The sequence below is a fragment of the Rhea americana genome, unplaced genomic scaffold (genome assembly GCF_003343005.1).
Source record: "Rhea americana isolate MKP2758 unplaced genomic scaffold, rheAme1 scaffold_71, whole genome shotgun sequence".
Classification (NCBI taxonomy): Eukaryota; Metazoa; Chordata; class Aves; order Rheiformes; family Rheidae; genus Rhea; species Rhea americana.
Window position 1 is genome coordinate 54,852 of NW_028186879.1, and position 19,841 is coordinate 74,692.

The following is a 19,841-nucleotide window of genomic DNA, read 5'->3' on the forward strand; positions in this document are numbered from 1 at the left end:
TCATAGAATCATAGAATCAGTAAGGTTGGAAGGGACCTCTGGAGATCATCTAGTCCAACTCCCCTGCTCAGCAGGGTCACCTACAGCATGGTAGACAGGGTTGCATCCAGGCAGGCCTTGAATATCTCCAGAGAAGGAGACTCCACAACCTCTCTGGACAACCTGGTCCAGTGCTCCGTCACTCTCACAGGGAAGAAATTCCCCCTCACGGTCAGGCGGAACTTCCTGTGGTTCAATCTCTGCCCATTGCCTCTTATCCTGTTACATGGGACAACTGAAAAGAGTTTGTCCCCGTCCCCTGACACCCTCCCTTCAGGTACTTGTACATTGATAAGATCCCCCCTCAGGCTTCTCTTCCCCAGGCTGAAGAGGCCCAGCTCTCGCAGCCGTTCCTCATAGGGCAGGTGCTCCAACCCTCTGATCAGCTTTGTAGCCCTATGCTAGACTCTCTCCAGTAGCTCCATGTCTCTGTTGTGGTGGGGAGCCCAGAACTGGACACAGTACTCGAGATGAGGCCTCAGCAGGGCTGAGAGGAGCAGGATCACCTCCCTCCACCTCCTGGCAACACTCTTCTGAATGCACCCCAGGACACCATTGGCTTTCTTGGCCACAAGGGCACACTGCTGGCTCATGGTCAACTTGTCATCCACCAGCACTCCCAGGTCCTTCTCTGCAGAGCTGCTCTCCAGCAGGTCAGCCCCCAGCTTGTACTACTGCTGCCTAGAGTTATTTTTSCCTAGGTGCAGGACTCTGCACTTGCCCTTGTTGAACCTCATGAGGTTCCTCTCCACCCAACTCTCCAGCCTGTCCAGGTCTCTCTGAATGGCAGCACAGCCCTCTGGTGTGTCAGCCACTCCTCCCAGCTTGGTATCATCAGCAAACTTGCTGAGGAGGCACTCTGTCCCCTCATCCAGATCAGGGGAACAGGATGGGACCCAGTACTGAGCCCTGGGGTACGCCACTAGAAACAGGCCTCCAGCTAGACTCCATACCACGGATGACGACCCTCTGAGCTCTGCCTTTCAGTCAGTTCTCAAGCCACCTCACCGTCTGCTCACCTAACCCCCACTTCGTGAGCTTATCTAGGAGGATGTTAGGAGAGACAGTGTCAAAAGCCTTGCTGAAGTCAAGGTACACAACATCCACTGCTCTCCCCTCATCTACCCAGCCAGTCATTCCATCAGAGAAGGCTATCAGATTGGTTAAGCAGGATTCCCCCTTGGTGAATCCATGCTGGCGACTCCTGATCACCTTCTTTTCCTCCATAGGCCTGGAGATGACATCCAGAATGAGCTGTTCCATCACCTTTCCAGGGATGGAGGTGAGGCTGACTGGCCTATAGTTGCCTGGGTCCTCCTTCTTGCCCTTCTTGAAGACTGGAGTGACATTGCCTTTCTTCCAGTCCTCAGGCACCTCTCCAGTTCTCCAGGACTTTTCAAAGACGATGGAGAGCGGCCTGGCGACAACATCTGCCAGCTCCCTCAGTACCTGTGGGTGCATCCCATCAGGGCCCATGCATTTGTGGATGTCTAGCCTGCCCAGAAGGTCTCTAATCCTTTCCTCCTCAACCAAAGGAAAGTCTTCCCTTCTCCGGGCTTTCTCCCTCACGTCCAGACTGCAGGATTCCTGAGGGCTGCCTTTAGCAGTGAAGACTGAAGCAAAGAAGGCATTCAGTAATTCTGCCTTCTCTGTATCCCTTGTCATCAGGACCCCTGCCCCATTCAGTAGTGGGCCCACATTTTCCCTAGTCCTCCTCTTGCTGCTGATGTATTTGAAGAAGCCCTTCCTATTGTCCTTAACATCAGAAACATATGTTTTTGTCTCTTCAGACATGAGCAAAATAGGAAGTCTGGCACATGAGGAGGCAACTTTGTCTCTGCCTTGAGCCAGCTCTGGGTGAAGGAAAGGGACACCTGCCTTGGGTACCTTCTAGGGCTCTCCTTGTGACTACAAAGGCACAGTCATGTTTGTGGTGTTTTACTGTAACTATTGAATGTAGCATATGACAGCCCATGCAGAGGACTCTGAGCATGCAGAGGACACCACAGCCTCCTGCTGTGACAGGACCTGTGCAAAAGCTCCAGACAAGACCAGCTTTCTTCAAAAATGTCTCACATGCAGGAACACAATAACCAAGAGAGCGTTCATTTGAAGTGCACCAAGTATGGGGTGACTGTACTACTAGCCGYTGCCAGAGAGGAACGTTGTTATTGCCTTGCTGCCAGCATTTCACTAGCGTGGGGACATCTTCTTAAGGAGATATGGTAACAGGGGCAGACATGAACAGGCAACCTGAGCCAGGTGTGAAACAAGGCATTACAGCAAAGAGGTGGCCTGGCACATGCCCACACAGGCCCCCAGGACCAACAAATTCAATGCCCAATGGGTTTCCTGCAGCTCAAAGGAGGATTATTTACTACAACTGTCTTTTTTTTTTCTTTTTTAAAGGAAAAAGTGGTGCCTTGACAGAAGATAGCATAAACTAATCCAATACAGTAAAGCCACTGTGTCAGGAAGTTCAGAACAAACCCACATCCCATCAGAACTAACCCACTTTTAGCTTTGCATCTGAAAATATTAGTCCATTTATTGCCCATTAAAAATTCCCTTTGTCTCTTCTCAGTTGTGGTGCCTGCTTAAGATGTTAAAGCTGGCATTGTCAGTCTTTAAAGTAATGTTTGAGATCTGTTTACTCATTAACTTTCAAATGCAGAACACTTTCAAAACCTTTTCCTAAGGGCATCCCTGTGTTCTGTTTCAGAGAGTTACTTTGTTTTCCTACCTACCCTGAAGAGCTGTTTACGATATGATCTCTCCCTTTTAATCCTCTTTTCCTTTCATGTCTAACAAACACAGTTAAAGAGAGCATAGGGAAAAAAGACAGATCTCATGTATTATAATCATCTATGTCTTATCAATGTGTACAAGTACCTGAAGGGAGAGTGTCAAGGGGACGGGGACAAACTCTTTTCAGTCATCCCGTGTGACAGGATAAGAGGCAATGGGCAGAGATTGAACCACAGGAAGTTCTGCCTGACCGTGAGGGGGAATTTCTTCCCTGTGAGAGTGACGGAGCACTGGACCAGGTTGTCCAGAGAGGTTGTGGAGTCTCCTTCTCTGGAGATCTTCAAGGCTTGCCTGGATGCAACCCTGTCTAACATGCTCTAGGTGATCCTGCTGAGCGGGGAGGTTGGACTAGATGATCTCCAGAGGTCCCTTCCAACCTTACCGATTGTGTGATTCTATGATTGTATGTTTAACTGAAGAAAATAAATACCCTGCAATTACAGATTTCATTCTGTAAATTAAGACTCAAGAAGCTTCTCCAGATTAAACCTCTGGCCTTCCAAGTGCCAGGTTTGTATGGATAGTAACTCAGATGCAGTGTCTAGAACCTGATCCTGTGACTCAATGTCCATCCTGTGCAGTCACGAGGCTTCCACAAAAAATGATTTTTCTTAGGAGATCTATACAGAGGGATGTCTCGAGATGTACACATAGACGTTTGGGTAGTACGATACGCTGAACTATAACAGAAAAAGTTACATTTTGAAAGTGGCCACTGTTTCTGGTGTTTCTTTACAAGATTTTTCTCTCTAGCTCTTTTTTTCATCTGTATCTGCACACCTTAAGACTGTGAATATATTTATTTTCCCAACTTTTCAGAGGGGTGATGTGAGGCTATCATTTCCACTTTACAGAGGTGAGAGGAAAAGAAACTGGGGCTGCTGTTTGATGAGCACTTCTTTTAGTAGCGGTGCCAACACAAGTAGCCCCTGCTTTCCCTTCCTATCTCCTCAGCGCTCGCTCCCCCCTCAGCTGTGCCAGTGTGAATGTTGTGTGTGAAACAAGTCACAGAACCCATTCATGTTAAAAATAGCTGAAAAAGAGAGAGGGAGAGAAATGAATTCCAGAACCTGGACTGAAGTCCTATAGGTACATCCAAAGCCAACACAATTGAACTTTTTTTTTTTTTTATCCTGAGTTCAATCTGTCTGTCCATCTCCATCAATAACCTTTAACTCATTTCATATATGACAGAAAGGTGGATAGTTTCAAAGGCTATTCATTTCCTGTACACTTCGTGAAAATTGATGACTGGGCAAGGGATTGGGGCCTAAATTAGGAAACTCAGCCAGCAGCCAACTGGCTAGTGAGCGTGTGCACGCTGGCTGACCACGTATGCATTAGCTGCTCTCCCAGTGCATACCTGACTGCTTCCTGACGGGGGGTCTCACAGCACATGCGGAGGGGAGAGCTGGGCTTACGGCTGTGCACGAGAGGAAGGAGGGATTACAAACTGAGGGTCACAGACCCACAGGAAACCGAGTTTCATTAGTTTCACTGCTCACAAAGCAATTTGTTTCAAAAAAGGCAAAATTCTATAAAATAAGAACTTTTCTGCCAGTGAGCCTATAAATCAAGTGAATAGCTTCTCATCCAGTTGGGAGGAAGTTCAGAGCTCAGCCTCAGATTCCTGTTCAGACTCCAGCAACCACTTCTGCTTTTAGCACTCTTTCAGCACCAATGAAAACCACGGATACCGATTTCTTTCCCATATTCAAATGTCACTTAAAACCTTTGTTTCTCATTAATAACTGTTTAAGCACTTGCTTCATCTCTGCCTCCTTTTTAATCTACAACAGTTTGCTAAGAAGTCTCTCTTCTTTCATGTCCTTCATGCCACTCCTCTGGCTGATCAGTGGCCTTGAACTGGTACAGAGCGGTACACAAAATGTAAAGTAATCACTGGGCCTTCCCCTGAGCAATTGCCAAGGGCTTTGCACAGTTTAGTTACAGCCTGTGTTAGGTGTGGACTGTTCATTGCTTGGAKACAAATACAGAGCAAAGCACTTAGCAGATTAATACAGTGGCAGTCTGAATACAGAGTGTTAGCAGGTGTTTTGAGCATATTGTATCTGCAAAGGATGAGTATATTGGTGCAAACAAAAGCACCAATCTCTGGTTCTTCCTATCCACCTCTTTTCAAGGTGGGAAGGAAAGAGAACCTGTCTCTCCTTGCCAGACTTGCTGAAGAGTGGAGGAGACAGTGTGGGATGGGAGCCACAGACACCCCTATGAGTTGTGGCCGTAGTTTGTGGATGACAGCAGGAGCCAGACAGGGAAGAGTCTTTACGTTTCTGTGCTCATGACATCTTTTTAGCAGTCCTCCCAAAGAAGGCTTTCAGCATCAGCTCCCCAGAACATCTTCCTGCCAGGTCTCCAGGGTGTACCCTCCGCCATACCCAGGAGACGGAGTACCAAGCAAGCAGCATTTCAGCTGCATAGTGCAGGTGCTGGCTGAGCTGCTTCCCTCGCTTCTTCAGAAGGGAGTAGCTGCCTGTCTCCATGTCAGAAGCAGGTGCTGTCTTGGTAAGGGAACCCTTTAATCCAAACAAATCTCTGATAGAAATTGGCTCTATTCCTGTTATATGTGGGTCTCTGTAGCCTTTGCTCTCCCCAGTAGCAGATCTTATTAACACCATAGCCAGGTCTTCAGCTTCTTCAGGTGAGAAGCCAGAGATAAGGGGCAGTTGGGGATTTTCCTGGTGTGGGAAATGCCCGGGTGGCAATAATCCAGTATAACGGGCTCTGTGCCATCCCCTCTGCAGACACCCAGGAACATTACTGGGAGCTCCGCTCACTGTCYGCAGATGCTTCGTTCTCATTACAGGCGTGGAGCAAGGGGTGATGGGAACGAGCTGAAATGGCTCCCAGTGGATCTGCCTGTGTTAATGCACTTGTCGTTGTACAACTCGGGGTGTGCTCCAGTCTGCATGCAGGGGTAGCTGCTAGAGGTCAGACTGACTCTTGCAGGAGGAGGTTCTTCATAGATGATCCCAGCACTGAGCTCAGTTCCAGAACTAGTTACAGGAGGGAATCTTTTTCCCAAATGGAAGAATTTAGCCATTATGTAGAGATGCTGCCCTGCAACTATAAAGGGTTACCTTGTGGGAAAGACTCCTTTGATGAAGGAAGGTGCCATCCCCTCTCCTTACCAGACATGGGATTATAGTCTAGATTTGCTCCATGCTAGTGAATCCTTACCAGTGTGGAGCAGAGTGGAGTAGTCCTTACATTGCTGGAAATTATGTTAGGATCTGGTTTTATCCTCAGGCAATTACAGAATTTTGGGAAGTGGTGGCATGGGGAACGATCAGAAAGTTGGCAAAAATTGTGTAATTGGTGTATCAAAGGCCCTTCTCCTCTCCTCTAGTCACATTTTAACAGTACCCTATTTTATTCTATGTGTCAGTAAACAACAAAATCATTACTGATAAAACCTGCCTTAAGCAACAAGACACATGTGAACAATAAAGCACTAAGAGCCACATTTTCAAAAGTGTGTGTGCAGAAATGTCTATTGTACAGTGCATAAGCAGCATGTGGTCTGGATGTGGCAAACGGCAAAGGGAGAGAAAAAGGGGAACAGATGGAACCTGTATATGAGTGACAAGAGCGGACGTAAGCTCAGATCAAATTCTGTAGTATGCAGAGCCTGAGCTTGGAAAGCCTTAAGTAATAAACACATTTTAAGGAGGACTGTATTGATGGGGCATGCAAATATGTAGACAGAATGGTGAACTGCAGAGGACACAGCAGCTGGAGATAATGATATATACAGAGCAGATGAAAAGTCGGATCCGGCATGCTGGACATGGGTACAACGGTGTGCACGTTTCAGAAACTTCAGCCTCTCTGAAACCTCAATGACTTAGCAGTAAAACATCAGGAAACGATAAGTCAGGGTCAGGAAGGTCTGAGAATTCCACACAGCTGAAATAAAGATTGAGCAAGAGGAATTAACATCAAGAAATGAGATTCAGATGTTTAAAGCTGATTGTCTGAACCAAGTTAATATAATGCACCATGTTTCACTTTAAAACATTTGGATCATGCAGCTGGGGAGTTCTTCCCATGATTGGGAAATGCAGCAGCTCTCTGAATCTGAAAATGCTGGGATAGACATGTCTACTTCCACATATTCTGGACTTGTCCCTCTCTCTGCATCTTCCCATGAGCTGAAAAAGCTTGCTCTTTTTCCATGATTGTGAAGGGCTCTGACAATCAGCATCCTTTGCTCTTTTATTTTCAGAGTATTCAAGTGAACATCCATTCAGCTATCCACTCCCCCTTCTTCCCTTCCGCCAAGTGTAGTGTTGGCATCTAGTGCTCTGAAAAATTACATTTGCAAACCTGTTGACAGTATGGGACAAGTGCATTTTCACTCCTCTTCATACTCCCGCAGAATAAGGCCTTCATCTGCAGTAATGCAGCCCAGCACCACGATGTCTTGCATGGGAAGCTGCAACCCTGCCCAGCTGGGGAGCGAGGCTGGGCTGGGCATGTGGCTGGTCAGCTGCACTGTGGCCCTTTGTACAGGGTGCCCCACATATGCAGCAATGCTCCTGTGCTGAGAGGCTAAACACTGAAAGGCCTGAAATCACCCATGCGCTGAGAAAGACAGCTAAAGCACAACAGGTTCGGTGCAAGACTACAGAGCTGTCTAAAGGCCTCTTCTGAATGATGCTCAGGAAGCATGGTATAGCTATCAACCTAATGCTCCTGAAAATGGGCCTAGACTGCAGACTTCACAACCAAGTGTGATTTTCCCCAAAGCTTGCATAATTTCAGGGCTAAAATTTTGATTCTGGCAAATCTTGCGTGGGTTTTTATCAGCCTACARGCACGCCCTTGCTGCAGAAGATCCTTCAGCCCAGCAAAGCAATACGAGAGCCTGAAAGTGGCTGCCTGAAACTCCACGCTGCGGGGAGTGCGRACGCTGTTGTTCAGTGGGCTTTGCAGTCCGGCAAGGTGATCGGTCTGTATTGTATTGCTGGTGGGAGCGGCTCTTTCTGRGACTAGATAACACTCAGCAGTCCTTGGATAGGAAACTCATTAACTGGAGCCAAGCGCAGATTTTGTAACGATACTCCTCCGTGCCCTSACTGTGCGTGGCAGCCGCTTCTTGATTGGGGTGCTGTTGCACAGAAGGATTAGACAGTACCGGTATTAAGTTGTCATATCCCAGATCTTTTTCCCTGTTCTATTCAGTGGTGTGTTCATGGCAGCTGTACATGCATGATACTGTTAGGGGCCAAAACTCTCTCTCTAGTACATCTCCAGTGAAGCTGAAGACTAGCCTGACCCGATGCAGGGTCAGGCAGAAACAGCCAGGACAAACAGCCTTGCCCTTGTTTCACAGTATCTCCAATACTTGCTGATTTCAGAATACGCTGGGTAAAGTTCACCATCTCTGAGCATTTGAAGCAGAAGTAGATGGCCTGGGTTTGCTGGCTGAGCTATGAGAAGCTCGTTGGGTTTTATTCCATTGCTGATTGCTGAACATTTCCGTTTGAAGCTCTTTGCCATTTCCTTTTGAGACATACATAATGCAGACTCAGAAAGGCTGCACAAATTTATCGAAAAGGTGGTAAGAGGGCACTCCTTGTTACAATGAGGTTTTTAATGTGAATGACTAACTCTGAAGCAGCAGAAGTGGGCCCAGGCCAGGCATTCTTTGATCTTGGGTCAGATCCCTGTACCTGACCATGAAGACACGAAACTTGGCACTGAAAGCAAGTGAATCCCAGGGCCAGAGCTCTGCTCCCTCCTGCAACTCCACATGGGGGGATACAGATCGCGGCACTTCAGGGCTGAGAAGTGTGTTGGTGCATGCTTTAATTTAAACTTTTTAACACCGCTACTGCATCACAGAGAGTTGGGACTCCAAAATCAGATACTCTCAAACGTGATGCAAACAATTTTGGACAAACTGGATTAGTCACAGGGTAATCTAGCTTCAGTGAACAGACACTTCCACTCTTAATGGATAAAGATACTGTCTGCATTGCAGAATGGCATACATCCCACCATATTCCCAGGGCAGACTGAGAGCTCTAGGTGAGACCACCAGGTATGGATACACAGATATATATGAGCACAGCCCTGAAAAAAACAGAAGGGGCAGCCTGGTCTCCTTTCATTTCGCATGCAGGCCACGTGGAAAGCAGGACACGGTGCTGGGAGCTTGTACCTGCCCACTGGCCTTGCAGTCCTCAGATCTCCCAGCTGTAAGCACCTTGAGGTCRCCAGAAGAAAACTGGAGGAGCCACAGCACAATCCTGCCTTGCTGCAGCTTTGCACAAGAGCTGTAGTTGTCTCCAGTAGCTCCTCTCACTCCCTCTATCAGCATGGAGCATGGACAGTGGTGCCAGCTACATTGCAGAGGAGCAGGAGATGCAACATCTAAAATAAGGGAAGGATTTTAACTTGCCCCCGAAACTGCGCTTGCCATTAGAATGACCAAAATTATCCAGTGATGTCACTCATTAGCCACAGAAAAACTCAAAACAGGCAATTCCCTATGGAAATCACCTGATGAAACAAGGTTGTCTCAATGCTTAGAAGAACGTCCCCGACCGTCGCTTCTCTTCCAGGCCTATGATTCACTCCCATTTGGCACTGGATTACGGGTGTTTTGAGATAAGAGTTGTGTTATACTTTGTTATGGTTCAGGAAGGCTCTGATGTGTTTTGGAATGCCTCAGGGTTGTTAAAATTAAAAACATTGCTAATTTTACAGGGGAGACATTTTCATGCATTGCCCTTTTACAGATAGTTCTAACTGGGTCCACCCAAATACCCAGAGTCAAATACCAACACAAAGAAATCAGTAAACTTCCTAGCATGGTACTTTCCTTGCCTGTTTGCATCGAATTTGCTTACAGCCAGCAGGCCAGGAAAAAAGGCTCTTCATTTATAATATGCACCTCGGTATTGGTCTCCTGAGTGTTAGGAGTCAGCAACTTTGATAAATTCTTAACACAGCTTGCAGAGGCAGTTAAGAATGTATCTTCCGCTGACGACTCCAGGAAGCTGGTCACTGCATCGAAGATCAAAGTTGCTCACACCAACACAGGAAGGTTATATACAAGCAAAAAGGAACTGCAAAATGCTTGTATCTGGATGCAAGGTTTTGCTGTTGTGCACGTATGATCACTAAATCTGACCACAAACCTCTTGAATCAATTCAGAAAAAAAACACGCTTGCTGTAGCACCACTCAGATTACTCACAGACTAATTTTCCTGTTGCAGAGACAAGATGCTCCACTATCAAGATGTCTGATATGACTTTGAAAAGATAGGTTTATCTAAAATTGTATTAAAGACTTACTTAGAGAATGTAATGGCCTTAAATGACTAAGCTTTAAAAAGGCCCGCAAAAGAGTACTTAATGTGAAATGGGCATATATTACAGGGAAGTAATTCTCCCTGTTACACATACAGCTTTTGTGAAATGGGCAAAAGTTTATCAGAAACTGAAGCACATCAAATCAGTTATTATTTCATGGAAAATAAATGGAGAGAAGGCTTTTTATATATCTCCAAATATCACAAAGGTAGATGGGAACTTTTTAGTGGCTCCTGAAATCAAGTGTCCATGGAATAAACCATAGCCAGGAATTACTCTTAGGAAACTTCTGGTCAGCTCTGGCAGTTTTGATGCAAACCTAACTGTTGCTGGAGTCACRTGTCTGACTGCTGCAGGGCTCAGAGAGAAAAAAAGACCAGCAGAGGAGTGCAACCAAGTGTGTCTCCCCTCTCTCTTCTCCCTTCTCCCCTTCCCTCCTCTCCATTCCCTTGTACAAAGTCYGAGAAAAGACAAATAAGCAAGATTTTAAAATTGTTTCACTGGCTCTAGAGRGCTCTTGCACACAAACAGCATTCACAAGCATTTGGGGTTTATTTCCTTTCTTTTCTGGTCTTTCTGCATCCCTATTCCGTTCTGGTTTACTATTTTTCAGCTCACTGTACAAACAGGATCTTTCCTCAACAATGTTCTGCTACCTCATCTTCCTTCCTTTGTATACAGGCYGACACTGTATGTTACACACTAGTCGGCTTCCTAGGGCACCTCATTTCTCAATGCTACCAAAAACAGGAACCAAAAGCAAAGCAGCCACAGAACACTAAATTCACGTCACAGTTTAAAAGCAAACTCTTGAAAGTTTCTGATTCAAGATGAGTTTTCAGTTAACGGGTTTTTCTAGTTTAGTGCTCTGTGTGCCACACTGCAGAATATGCACAAATGAGGAACCCCTACTTTTTGCCAGATTTGAATGCCTCTCCTGCAAGATTTCTAACACTGACCCACGCTTCTTTTTTCTCTTTAATTTTTTGTCAAAAAGTGAAGTCAGCTGAGCAAAGGGCATATTGCCTCACTGTTCACCTCTCTTCTCCTGTCTTGTAAGGCTTGTTGTCTGATTTCTTGCTCTGAGATTAGATAGGATGTCTTCAGGGAGAAGAGAAAACCACAGAGCGCGCTGCACATTGCACAAATGCTCTTGTTATTCTGAGGCCTGAAGAAACAAGGAAGGAAACTTGAGGCTGGTGGTTTGGCAGGTGTGAGGCCTTTTTTACACAGACATCTGTTTTAAGTGGTAGCTCTGGGGCTGAGGATGAGCCGAGAATGCCCGCCCCCCCCCCAGCCCTTCGCTGCGTCCCCACAGAAAGGGCTGGGGGTTCCCGAAGAAGCGATGCCCCTGCGCCGCGGCGCTGCGCCGCGAGGCTCGCTCGTGTTTGTACAGTCGGGCTGCAAAGGGGAGAATTCCTTCCTCCGAACCGACAACTGATTAATGCAGCTGTTCATCTGTTGCATTATACAGAGGTTTCTGCTGCGCTGTTGGCACTCACAAAATGGATGAGGGAAAATACAAAATGGGTGAAAGCGAACACGTACGCTGGAGCTCGACATAAAGACCTGAAGAACTGCTTAAAATGGGTTGGATGCTACCGCACATACCCCATCATAATTAACTTTGCTAATCCCACAAGATTATTTCTAGTGATTTGGGTAACGACGACGGCAGTAATCCTCACTGAGTTCTGAATGAATGGCTGCCGTTGGCAGGATGCGAAGGCAGCCTCTCCGCTGAAGCCTTGCGCAGAGTTTGAAGGATTTCATTACCGTTTGGCAGTTATTACCTACTGAACAACATATGCATGATCCTCACTTTATAAACAGTCCAGAAAAAAAAAAATGTAGTACCAAGGACTGGATCCTGTTTTGCCAAAAAAATGTGTGGGGAGGAAAGAGGGGTTTGCRTAAGACCTCTCTCCACTGTGGATGCTCTGGGGCAAGTAAGGGTTGCGTGGCATCGTTACTTTAAATAACAATAGGTTMTTTCTTCTGTGCCTGACTGCCTATTTTGATGAACATTTAGGAGCCTAATGATCTTTAAAATTGCTACTCCTCTATTAAAATTGGTAAGTAAATTCAAAGGTTCCTGGGGCAGAAGGACAGATAGACAGAAAAACACACACTGAAACTTACGTATACAGCTCCAAATGTGGCTACAGAAGCCACATTTCCATAAGAAATTAAGCTGAAGCTCTTTCAAGGTGAGCAACTGTGGTTAATCCATCCCAACACACTGATTAATATATCCCAATACATATCTCCTTGTCTACTGACAAGGAGAGTCAGTTGAGTACAACATTACAGTGTGGGGAAGAGAGGAGCAGCAATTACTGCAATGGGCTTCCTGGGAACTGCTTTGTGTTCTTGCTTTGAAATTTTAAAACGTGCTACATTGACATGCCTTCTTGGCTGTTCAGAGTTGAGCAAGGTGCAGGTGGCACGGTGGGAGAACTCAGCTCATGTCTTTGCTGATGGTGCAAAGAACAGAATAAAATCCTCTGATGCCCATGCCAGAATGGACAAAACAACAAAACACTGGGAAGAAAAAAAAAAAAAAAGAAAGAAAGAAAGAAAGAAAGAAAAGAAAAGTAGGTAGCACTTTGCAATTCCCTGAAGGAAAGGCAGGATTTCTGACAGGAAGCACCCTGCCATGCTTAATGTAGTCTTATGGGCCATCATGTCATGTGCACTGGTCACCTGCCTGGAACAGCATTACAGCGGTCAGAGAAATCTAGTAAAGTTTGGAGTCTGACTCTAAAATAAAACTGTTTTGCTCTGAGCTGAAAAAAAAWAACAAAAAAGCAAGCCACACAATGAAGTCTGATGTTTTAGCTTTGGTATCTTATTTTTTTTTCCTACCTGAAAAATATCAGCACAATAGTGAACAGAACCTTTTCAGTTCATGTAGCAATACAGCTTAACAGTGCCAGTAAGTGGTGAATAGATGCTTCATTCTAGTGTGGCCCTAAATTGTACCATTAACATGTGGTTATAGTCAGAGAACACATTCAGTAGGAAATGGCACCTTGTTACTTCGCAGATTATCTGCTCCCTATGGGGTAAATATTCTAAATATCATGCAGAGTTTTAGCAGCAACATTCCTATTAAAATAAATGGTAAGGGTAGATCCCAATGCACAGGGCTGAGAAGTTATAAATCTTCTGTGTCTTATACTGTCTGCTTTATTTGCTGACAGAAGACAAGTGTTTGCTGCCACTGTAAGGTTCATAAAGCACAAAAGGAGGGTGTGTGTGCAGCACTGCTTCCTGTGATACTGACTGCGGCTACCAGTGAGACTGCATGAAGCAGGAAGAATTCAGATGGATTTCGCTGCTGAGCTACTGAGCGGTGGCTGCCCTCTTATTAGGGGAAGGAATCTGGCTTTCAGTTACAGTTTGCAATTTACCCCTGGATCTCAGTGATAGAGTGACAAAGTTACTTTTATAACAACTACTACCTATAGCCAGAAAGTATCTTAGGCAACAGCTACCTTACCGGCCCTCTCAAGGTTGCTGATCTTGGATTAAGCAGTTTTTCCGAAAATTTTGATTCTTTGCTTGTATCTTTCCTATCACGGTGGTGAGGGGACCAGTGCCCCAATTTACGTAACAGCAAAGAGCTGGAAAGGCTCCCTCCTTAGGAAATTCAATCATACAGCTCCTTTAAAACAAGTAACTCCCTTGGTAATGAAAAAATAACCGATGCTGCAGCAGGCACCCTTTTAGGGCTTACAGGATATGTGTAACCTACGCGTGCTTGCTGCGCAAGCGCGAGCTCTTCGCCGCCTCACTAGGCGGTGCGTGCCCAGGGCTCGCAGGGAGGCGGAGGCGCTAATGCAGCGGGGCGGCAGCGCTGCATCCTGCCTCTGGCATGCGTTCGGCAGGCTGCCTCTGCCGGGCCGCCCTGCAAGGGCGAGCACCGAATTTTCAGGATCAGGCGTCGGCGCCCAGCTTCGAAGGGCCTTTCTTTTTTTTTTTTAAAAAAAAAAAAAAAGCTGAAACTTTTGGCCCACTGGTACACTTCAATCATCAGTGGGGCAAGATGGTTAAAAAAAAGTAACATCTCTTATTAAATCGGCTTATCTAGTAAGCAAAACATGCTTTCAGAGATGCAAGTCCTACTGCAAATCTGAAACAGGCCTGAAGAAGCGCTTATGTGCCTGCAAGGGTGTCTGTTTTTTACAACCAGATCAGCTGATCTAATAAAAGACGTTATCTCGTCCTACAAATTCTGCCTTGCTTACATGCACAGATCGTTACTGCTACAACATTACTGCAACATCTAAAACTATGCATCGTTCTTTAAGATGCAGGCTGTAAGGTTAATTTGTGTTCTCACTTTCTCTGGCAAAAAACATGGCTTAGCTATTTCCTTTTGTTCTTGCATTAACTATGCCACCCGCTTTGGAGGGGAACAAGACCCTAGCGCTGTCCTGAGGCATTTACTCTCAGAGGATAACATTAAATCACCCGTGAGGGTTGCCCCACAGAGTAAGAATCTGTTCCTCGCCTGTACTGGGGTCTCTCACTTGGGAAAATGGGAAATAAGCCTTTGAAGTGTCAGGCGTTAACTGCAAAAGCAACCAGACACATTAAGGATGTTCCTGCTCCATGAATCCATACTAGATCATAGGTGCTTAAAAAGCTCTCAGATTATTTACTGAGCTTGCCCCCAATTCCTGTGTACTACAACAGCAGCTTTCCAGTGTTCCCAGTGCAAGGACTGCCTCTGCTGGGCTCATAACCCTTACTGCACAGGCAAAAACGGAGTTTGCAACAGCAGTGTTTGGAGGGGGGGCGCGTTGCAGGCTGGCAGCAGCTCTCGTGGGGGCCGGGGCCGCGCAGGGAGCTCTGCTCCGACGTGCGGTTGCACAAGCGGCTCAGGCTGACCTGCGGCTGGGCTCCTGCCAAAGGCAGCTCCCCGGCCACGTGCTCCCGCTCCCTCCCCGCCGCTGACACTTGTGCTGCTTTGGCTGCGCGGTCGGCGCGAGCCGGGGCTGGTTGGTCTCAGAGCAATCCTCCCCTCCTTTTTTCGTTTCGGTGGAGWTATTTTTCAGCCGGTTCAGTTTGCTGAATTGGCTGGCTGAGCGGCTGCACGAATGCTAGGGCTGGCACGCGAAGGGCCTACCTAGGGAGAGCGCCGAGGTGGAGAGCACAGGACTGGCCCTTCTGCTCGTAGCGTGGGCTTCAGCTGGCGTAAATCACGCTGACTGGGGGCCCCGGGCGGGTTTCTGCTGGGCTGTGGCCCTGCGAACCCCCCCCAAGGGCCGTGTGCGTGTGGAGGGGGGCAGGCGGCTGCCCTGGGTGGGAGGCGAGCATTCCTCAGCCCCTTTGAACACGCACAAAAGGGGTTTCACAGCCATCTGCTAAAGAACAGTGCCACAAAGAAAACACATGATATGTATGTAAGTGAGGGGTTTTCCTGTGGTATTTAGGTCTAAGGTGTTTACTATTTTACTATCTAGCTAGGCACCCCGCCTTCCTCAGTAGCTTGCAAATGTGTTGAGTGCAACACATGCASTAGATTTAACACCTGCTACGCCACGGCTGTAGCTACAACAGCAGCTGGTAGTCTGGCTGTATCAGTTACCAACATGACAAGGTGGGCAACACTTTCTCCAGGGAACAAAATGATGACTAAAATCATTTGATCCACAGGTACTCAAGTGGTTTCCTTTGTTGTTTATGGCTGTTGGCTGTTTACGACGGGGGACGGCATTTGCAGCCGGTGCCTGGCTGGGAGCAGGGCAGCTGGTGAAGTGTCAGTGATGACACTGCACAGGGACCTGTGGGAAAGAGTGCCGAGGACTCAGGCTGCGATGGTAAGGGAAAAGGGGGACAAGGAAGGGCAACCGGCTGAACAAGAGGCCCCCAGCTTTCCCTGCAGCCAGAGCCCGTTCCTCTCCTGCTGCAGCAGGTTTGTGCGGCCATTGCAAGATGAAGCTAGATGGTAAGACAACTTCTGCTAGGTTAACCTATAGCAGCCTTTTTATTACCTTTCCCTTGAAGCAAAGGAGGATTAGAGAGAAAATGTTAACGGGAGAGAAAATCAGATGGCTTATAATCACTTCTGCAGGAGAGGCAGATCACTACTTGACTTTATCGTGTATTTCTGTGAAATCCACCTTCACATCTTTGATCAACTCACTCAGCTAACTTGGCCTCTGAATTTGGTTGTCTCAGCTAATTCATTTGGTTACCATTTCCCCGTGCAGTCACTTAAGTTTAGTAAGTTGAAACAACTGGATGAATCCCAAAAAGTAGCAAGTGATGCCCTTACTGTATACACTCCATACAGCCTGTGCTCTGAAAATCACTGTACGTAAAATAACACTATTTCTCTGCACTTAGCTACCAGTTTCCTTGCAGCTCAAGCTTGTGGTTCTGGGTCCYATTCTGCTGATTTCATTCAATCACTATTGGGCACCCAGGGCTTAAAGCTATCTTACTTTCATCATATTTTGTTTAAATTTCAAAATTATTCATATACTTCTCTCCCTCTAGTAAAGTTATGGCAATGAGTAAAGGTCCCATTTGAAGAAAGAAATGTTTGGGCTATAGAGAAATGCTGCCAACTACTGTAACAGGAAAACATTACAGCTCCCTTTTGCCCCAAAATAACAGTTTCTCGCTGTGGGTAAATAGCTATTACAGTTCTTCTGGGAGCAGTAATCACAGCTCRTCTTTTCTCCAAAGGGAGCATGCAGTGCTCTGTCATGGAGAGGACRCAATGTCTAGGATCCATCTGCCACTGGCAGAGGTGGGGGGAGCTGTTGTGAGGGATTCARGGAAGCGGGGAAGGACGCCTCGAGGAAGTCGCTTCTGCAACAGGATCACATGACAAGAACTAAAAAAGCAGTTCCCCACCAGAATGGCACTCAAAGCACTTTGTCTAGGCTCCTCTCTGTCTGGGAAAGGATCTCATTTTGGTTTCTCCTGCCTCTATTCCATAACCTAGAATCTGCAATACTAAAAACAGTCTGCTGGTGTACATGTTTGCAGACAGGCAGAAGACAGTGTCCTGCGATTCAAGAGATCTGGGTTCTGTTTTGTGCTGTGCCATCTAATTTCTCAGTGCCTTGATGCAAGTCACCTTGCCTCTTCCTTTTCTCTGCCTRGGTTTATTTCATCTGCTGCTCTGGAGTGTCATGGAGCTCTGATTTTCACTCTTTTTTTCTTTTTCCTTTTTCTTTTTTTCTTTTATTTTTTGGAGCACCTAATGAACCAGAGGCTCRTTTTAGTTTGGGTTTCTAGGTACAAAATTAAATTTTATAAAACAAGTAAACATGGAAAACAAGGAAAAAACTCCATTTAGCAAAACCCGTTACATGAAGAACAGATAAACTGAAGCTGTAATTGGAATTTAATCCTCCAGTTACAGTCTGGTTTTAGACTGCATCAGTTTTGTCCATAGGATCTCTTTCCTCCCCAAAATACAAAGATCTTGATCTTCCTGGCTTTAAGGAAGCTGTGTCTGTGTGTAGTAATKTCAAAGAAGTCACTGCAGTTTCAGCAGTAGAAATCTGCTTTGAGAGGAATATTGGCTTCATTAGGCTTTATTTTGCTTCTGCCCCACTGTTCATCAGCTAAAGATTTGCTGAGATAATACTTTAGGAAAAACAAGTCTAGTGCTCAGAGCAAAAAATTAGGACAAGTGAATGCAATCCCAGATCTGCCAATGAGAAGATATGAATCCTTCCTGTTCTGTTTTCATTTTCCTATCTGTAAAGGGWGTAATACTGGAGTCTCTTACCACAGAGTCAGAATTATTATTTGAGTTTGCAGAACACTTTGAGAAAGTCAAAGCATACTTCAGCAAAAGTACAAAGTACTATTGGTGTTTCTGAAGTGTATAATGCATGCAGTAAACACTTTTTGAACTTACCCTTTTGCATGGTTGGTCCCCTATCACATCTCTACTATATAATAAGCTTATGTTTTGAGCCAGCTTTTTATGAGATATACAACATAAAGAAAAAAAAACATTTTATTTTTGGAAAAGTGTGCTTAATTTTTAAGTCACTGCATATTTCAGATTTTGGTTAATCTGAAAACACCAAATGTATTATGGCCACAAGCAGAGTTCATGGAAGAGCCTCAGACCTTTCTACAAGTTTGCAGCATGCTTAGTGCAACATAGCCCAGATTTTCAGTGCTTCTGAGGGCCAAAAAGCTGTCTAAAGTCTGTTGTCATAGATAATATTGGTAGATCATGAGAGTAGCATGAACTAGAGGGTTACATAACTGACAAGCTAGCCACTAGAGAATCTTGGCAGACATTAAAAAAGTTTGTTTTCTTGTCACCCAGTAATATGACAATTGACTACACTTGCTTCTTCGAAGTCCTGCTGGAAGCTGTACTCCTTTTTCATRCACATTCCCTTCCACTGACAACTGGTGTACTGCAGAAGGGCATGTGGTTCCACATTGCTCATGTGAAGCCCTGGTTCCAAGCCCGCAGGTTGTCGTCAGCCTCAACTGGCTTAAGGTATACCCTTCTCCCTTCACATCCCCACACATCACTGAACCTGGCCTCCACTACGCTCTTGCTCCTCCACATTACTCTAGCAAAGCAAAAGGCTCTCTAACATTGAGCAGGTTAGCTGGTGAAGTTACGGATGAGTGTATCTGAGTTGCTCCTCAGCATGGTCCCCTCTTCAGTATCAGGGGTGCATTGTTCCTGACCACTGATGGATTTTGTAGCAGCTAGGGAGCTCTTCCATGCCAGTCCTGCGCATCGTGTCAAGACCCCTTCTCTCAYAGACCGTGTGACTGCATTTACACTAGGTCTTTTAGACATACAGAAACCCAGTGTAGATGTGTATCATATTCCTAGACACTGCTGAAGCAGGAATTKCCTTGAATATACACCTGGCCTTGCAGCACAGAAGATCAGAAGCAGTTTCCTAAGATACGCATGTCCTCTGCTCATCCAGAACTGTTCTRTGGTGTCTGTGCACATTAGAGCTCAGCCTCTCTGGGGAGAACTGTGTTTGCTGCTACATTTSCGCACCAGCCAGCACTTTGCTTGCTGCTCTCTGAATAGTGTAGCCAGAAATTGGCTGCTATGCTGGTGCGTTTCAGAGAGAATAATTCCATCCTTTTTCCTGCTGTTTACTGTTTACCAGAGGTGCCTAATTTTGGACAAACAAAAGAGATGTATTCTGGGCAATTTAGCAATAATCAAGAGCAGGATGAACAGGAGGGCTTTACAATATGTACAGCGCTGTGCATATGGCTCAACAAAGGCCTGGAATACCAGGCAGCCTGCAGCAAACCTTGCATTTATTGACATGGGGCCCTTATGCTGCCACACTAACATTCATAGCAGTGAACCTTGGCTGCCCTACAAAAAAATCACAGCCAGAGAGTGTAGAAACCTCCAGACTAGCAATGAAACAACCCAGTGGATAATCTGTATCACTGAATACCTGATAGGGTAGCCTTAAAATTATGAGAAGTAGTTGAATATATTCAGCACAGAATAGGCACTTCTCAAGGCTCTATCCAAAAATCATGGCACGTAACAGAAGAGGCAATGGGCAGAAATTGAAGCACAGGAAGTCCCGCCTGAACGTGAGGGGGAATTTCCTCACTGTGAGAATGACGGAGCACTGGCACAGGTTGTCCAGAGAGG

The 19,841-nt window shown here is 46.0% G+C and overlaps 1 protein-coding gene across 1 annotated transcript in view; it reads left to right on the plus strand.

Annotated features, from left to right (window-relative positions):
* The window catches only part of KATNAL1 (katanin catalytic subunit A1 like 1), a 133,805-nt gene that overhangs the window by 813 nt on the left and 113,151 nt on the right, over positions 1-19,841 (plus strand). The gene's annotated exons all lie outside the window — the stretch shown is intronic.